General features: G+C 35.6%; 1 long non-coding RNA gene across 1 annotated transcript; it reads left to right on the top strand.

The window, feature by feature from the left end:
* Positions 1-455: 455 nt before the first annotated feature.
* On the top strand, positions 456-3,617 carry LOC113451319 (uncharacterized). Its single transcript, XR_015739937.1, has 3 exons — positions 456-512; positions 1,169-1,291; positions 3,479-3,617. It is a non-coding gene; the product is annotated as an uncharacterized LOC113451319 (long non-coding RNA).
* Positions 3,618-6,000: the final 2,383 nt, after the last annotated feature.

The raw sequence follows: 6,000 nt of genomic DNA, 5'->3' as shown, positions 1-6,000 counted from the left end.
TGTTTAAATTTTTAATAAAAATTTAAAATTAAAAAAAAAACATCCTTTGCCAAGTTTAACTTCACTTAGAGCTGCTGTAACTTCAGGATCACACTATTTTCTTTTTTTATTTCTATTTTCAAAAGACTCACCCTGAGTCTTTTGGCCTGTTCCCTTTGCTTATAGCTTCACGTAGCTTAGAGCTACCCCACAAATAGATTTAACCACAGCTCCCTTGTATATGGGGAGGAGTGGAGGCAAAATTCTGAGACATCAGGGTGGGTAGATATAATTTCCTCCTCTAGTTAAGAGAAGAGAGGCCTCTTGACACTTCCTGTGGTTTGGGCCTGGGAGGGAAGGGAGAGATAGCAAGAGTCATGTGATTATCTTCTCGAGTGGGAGGAGAAACTAGGCGGGGAGTTGTGACGAGGCATCTTCTATAAATGGGCCAAGCACCACTGCCTCCATCTCTCTCTACTTCATCTGGCAGCTGGTTTCCCTGGTGGTCCGGAAAGATTGCAAACGATCAAGAGGTAGCTTTACAAAATTGCTATGAGCTGTTAAGGGAAAGGGTGGGGCTCTATGGATAGTTGCTTCAATTTCAGCTATGAATCTAGGAGACTCATTTGTCTCGTAAAAGACAATGGGTCCATGGGGCTCCTTGAGAGCCTCACTTACCAGCATTTCAAGTCAGGTATTCTGAGCAAAAATCAGGGCAAAATCATTCAAAAGGGAAAATAGAGAAAGGAGTGCCTTAAGTCCATATTTTTACAAGAAGCAGGTGGAATAAAGAATGGGTTGTTGTCTTTAAGTCTCTTAAATTCCTATATCTATGGTTGCGAGTAAATGTTTCAAGACAGAAAAAATTAAATCCATATTCCTCATATTATCCTACTTTAAACATATTTAGGACTGAGAGCAAAAATGGGGAAGTTACATAAGTCATAATCTGACTTAACAAGAGGAAATATGGCGGAGATGCCAGCAAGGGCACATTTTGGCTTCTTCAGGCACTGTGTCAGAGAACTTTGAAATTTAATCACGTGCCCTCTAGTGTTGAGAAAGAAAACCAAACTTCTTTTCAAACCAACTCCCCTCTCCAGCCCAAGAGTGTTAATGGTGTTTTAAAGGAATTCTTTACCTTCTGTTCCATTGTTCACTTGTTCTAACGCTGTTTCTTTCTGTATAGAAACCTATGCTGTTAGGGTGTAAGGAAATCCCTGCACCTTTGCACAGAACCTTGATCTGAAAACTCTTCCGTAACTCGGGATACAGTCCTTCATGAATCCTGCCCCTGAATCAAGACTGACTGGTAAGTTTCTTTGATTTCTTTTCCTCTATTTTGGAACCAGTGAAATGCAATGTCAAAGATAGAAAGGAGCAGAAGTGATCCTTTCATATTCAAAAGTTTGTAAAAGCATACTCTGTAGGAAAGTGCCTGATCCTTACTTAACAATAATGCTCTAAAGGCAAAGTTGAAAGGCATTTGTCAAAAATCATTGAAGAAAGTATAAATTGTCTAAGTTAATCATATGGAGATTCTCAGTCATCCAGGTCATGATTATCCCAAAGCTGCTTTTTCAAAAGGCAACCGGGCTTTCCAGTTTTTTTATTTGAAGATGTTTTGCTCCTCATCCAAGAAGCTTCTTCAGCTGAAGGAGCTTCTTGGATGAAAAACGAAATGACTTCAAAGAAAAAACCAGAAAGTCCAGTTGCTTCTTGAAAAAGCACCTTTGTCTAAGTCAATGCACAGTAGATCTTATAATTCTCAACATGTGGTTCAGAGGCCACTAATGGTTTGCAAGAGTACTGCGGGTGGCTGAAATAAATATATTTCTTAAAATGGCTGAAACCCAAAGAGAATACAAATCTCCAAGATTTTTAATATTCTTGTTTAAAATTCTGGCTTTCCTCCCAAAATCTCCTAAGATTTTTGACAGAAGCTCTATATCAAATAATCTATGAGTGTTTTGTCTTCTCAAAATTTTTGATCTTTAAAAAAAAATAATTTCAGTGGAGGTTCAGAGTGATCCTACATAGTATGATGTTTCTGTAATGGGACCCTAACGCTTTCAATAACAATGCAATGATTCCATAAAAGAAAATGTCTAAACTGCTGCTTTAATAGGTAGAAGGGCAGGGAAAGATCAAAGACAATGAAGAAAAGAAAGATGGATATGGGATCTCTAGATACATTAACCATAATAATATTCTTTAAATGTCAATATTTTGAGAAAAAAATTAGGGGAAGAAATTTCATCAATATATATCCACTGTTTTAAAATTACTCTAATAATATAACTTTACTTTGTAATATATCTTTGGCTCATTTTGGAAAATATTTAATAGAATATTTAATTCTTTATTTAAAAGTACTACTCGGGCTTAATCCCTTAGATTTCTTCCAAGGAATTATGAACAAGCCAACAGGTTCTTTGCACTGTATTTCAAAAATGTTTACTGATAACCCAACATATGACAGCCATAAATTCTTATGCTGCTTTTCTATGGCTCTGCTTGCCGTATACTATATTATTATTTAGAAATAAGTCAAACTGTTATCTGTAAAAGTCATATTCAAGAAAATGTGACCATACCTATATTCAAAATGAGATCTTCTCTGAGTCAATGGATATATTAATTTTTGTTTTTTAATCTCTGTAAAGCAACACGTTACATCATATGCCCTTTAGTACGATGATTGAAAAACAACATATTCGCTTAATTAAATCAAATTGTATTCTGGTAAATTGTCTATCACTTTTGAAATTAAAACAAAAACCAAACATTCTCTAAAGAAATGTTCTTTATACTACGTAGCATCTCATTTCCCAACCCCAAAACATAATTAAAATAGTTCTACACAACATAGACTACATGTGAAAGTGCTTCACACTAAACCTGTTTACTTGTAGCTGCCCCCAAAAGTTACATTTACCCATTAAACAAGCTAATGCATGGTTTTATAGTACTGTACCCTAAAAAAAATAGCTATACTTTGTCTTGCTTATCTGATTGGGCATTATGAAATAGGTATGCTATTCACACTAGGCTGCATTGTTTAATGATAGTAAGATACTGGAGCTGATCAATGTGGATGGCTGCTTTTCTCAGCTTTCATCTGTTATCTCTACTAAATCTATTTGTTGGATTTATTTCCCATTATTCTCACTGAACTTAATGCAAGTTACATAATGATCACTCTTCATTTTATCTCCCTCAAAATGTTATGAAGTCGTGATTGACTGAAAGTTTACCTGTTTATTGTTTCTCTAAATTGAGTGGAGAAGGCAGGAACTTCAAATAGGATTTAGTGTGCTAAGTAGGATTTAGTGTGAATAACATTTTTTCATTAACTAAAACTAAATTAGGCTGCTTTTGAAAGTGCCTGACTTTTAAGATAGATGAAGTCAACTTCTTAATATGCAGCAGTTACCAGACTGCTAAATTATATTGGTTTTCAAAGCTAATTGCTCAACTTTTTTTTAATTCTCAATAGAAATACTTGCTTTCTACAACAAAACCTGAACTACACACATCTGTCTCCACAATCTGCAAAACACCAAATTCGGCCAAAGAAAATAAGCGATTTCAAGGTGAGGATTGAGAAATGCAGTATCAAAGAAATGTCATTCAACAGCTTTCACTCAGATATTTTTTTTCCAATTCATCACCACTCTTGAATAATGATCAGGCATTCTGCTAAAACCTCAAGCACAGACAATTTATTTCTAATCCAGTATAGAGTGATTATGAGTCCTTTCAAAATTTTGAACTACAATTGACACACAATCTTGCAACTCCAAGTGCTATTTGAGCAGAGTGCATGTGCAGAAAAACTGAAATGCATCAATTTACCTATCTCTAATATCAGCCTACTTACTGGGTAATCTCTAGAGCAAAACATACAACATAAACAAGTGTAGGAAATTAAGTAAACTGGAATGGTTGCTACCAATTTGGAAAAAAAGTTTCTTTGGTTAAACATGCACTAGGTAAGCCCGATTTTAACACTTACTTCAGGACCAATGACATGAAGACTTCAAGAGACATACCTGTTTTTTTAAAAAATAATTCTGCCATTATTAGTGAAATCCCTGTATAAATAACCAATATGCTTAGCACTTAAAAAGAGGGTGAGGAAATGAAAAAGAAATTTAGTTCAGTTTCACACAATTCGGTTTTGGTTTTGCACATTCACCCAAAATATACCTTTTAGGGCAAAAGAAAATTTTCTCCTATTCCCGCCCCCCCCCGGCCCCCGGCCCACTACACACAAAGACATTTGGGGAAAGTATTCCAGAAATCAGAACTGCGTAGGGAGAACCAAGTTAAGATAGGAAGAAATGCATAAAAATAATTTGCGATGCACAATGAGCATTGACTTTCTAAATTGGTCTTGGAATACCCAGACTACTAAATGGTGCAGGCTGTGCACATATTCATATATTCTCAGCACTTTGCTATGTGAACTGGTTCAAAGGAGTCATGTGAAATGACCATCTAAAAAGGTGGAATGTCAAGCACCAGTTTTTCCTTTTCTAACTTAATTAACTATTTATTTAGTCTTCCTACAACTGAGGCAGGGGACAGGGGAATAGATGTTCAGAGAGAAGGAAAATGGAAAAAAAAATAGCCATTCTCAAGAGAATTTGGAGCCTTATTTTCTACACAATTTTGCCATGTGCATATAGAGTAAACCAGTGAACCTATCCAGATTTAATTTATTCGCCATTTTACTCTCTGTTGTTAGAAGCAGTAGAAACCTTATGTAGGCTGTGAATGTATCTGGGTAGTAAGAGTACTTTTAATACTAGTTAAAATGCTGTCTCACCCTAAGCCCACAAAACAGACTGTCAAACCTCTCCTCCTGCTAGCGTCTCTCTGTTTTATTAGCCGCCAGGGAGCTGACAGCAGGTGGGGTAGGGGAGATTTAGGAGGAGAACAGCTCAGAAGGTGGTCCTGGATGAAGACAACAGTGAAAGCCAGTCACAGACCAAAGCTACATTTTATGGACAGTGGACTCATCCATAAAGTAGAAAGCACTACTAAACGCTTGTGTCCAAGTGTAGTGTTTCCTACTTTATGGATGAGTGTACTGTGAGCAACGGAGGCAACAAGGGACAACGCAGTCAAGAATGGAAAACAAGCAGCAGCATAACATGTAAGTATTGTTGGATTGTCCAGACATTGTATTGCACAATGTTTTATTCAAGCACAGATTCCTTTTGATGTACTGGCATTATATTCATCCCTCTTTCCTAGCATTTGGACTCAAAATTCCCCATGCTGCATTTAGGACAATTTTGCATGTTTCTGTATTTAAGTAAAATAAAGGAGAAAGCTAATAAAGTGGTTATTTGGCTTGTACTTTTTCTTCATACAATTTTGCTGTTTCCTCCATCTTCCATCAATTATATTATCTCCTAAACTACATTTCACATTTTGAAGAGTCAAACAAAAATATTTTTAGTTGAGCAAAGCCAAATTCAAAACTCATTAAGCTTTATTTTTTCTGCTGATTACAGTTAGAAACTCATTATATAGTTCCCTCCAAACCTAAATTAATTTTGCCACTTAGGGAAGAGGTTGGCTGAAGTGTGAAGAATGATGGTGATGATGATAGGATAAGCTAGTAACTATGTATGTGGAAGGAGCTCCCTAATACTGAAATATCTAATGTCCAATAGTGTAATGAAAATAAATAAAATATTAACACAAATATACATTGAATTTATTCACAAAGGTTGGAAAAGCTAAGGGCTCAACAAACAGGCATTTTAAAACTTCAAATTCAGTGATGTTGTGTTCTTAACCAGTTTGCTGGTTAGATACAGAGAACATTAGTTGGATTAGGTTCCATTGGAGAAAAAATATCAAAAAAATCTATTGGCCTAAACTGGACCTTGTTTACAAAAACCTCGATATTTTAGTGGATCAACATTTAGCTTCTTATTCTGCTTCTAATAATTAATAATTTATCTAATCAATCAAATATTGTTATTTAAAGCAAACCTAAGG

This window comes from Pseudonaja textilis, chromosome Z (assembly GCF_049901715.1).
Source record: "Pseudonaja textilis isolate UNSWEBS1 chromosome Z, rPseTex1.2, whole genome shotgun sequence".
In the NCBI taxonomy this organism is placed as follows: domain Eukaryota; kingdom Metazoa; phylum Chordata; class Lepidosauria; order Squamata; family Elapidae; genus Pseudonaja; species Pseudonaja textilis.
This window is presented reverse-complemented; position numbering and strand designations above follow the sequence as displayed.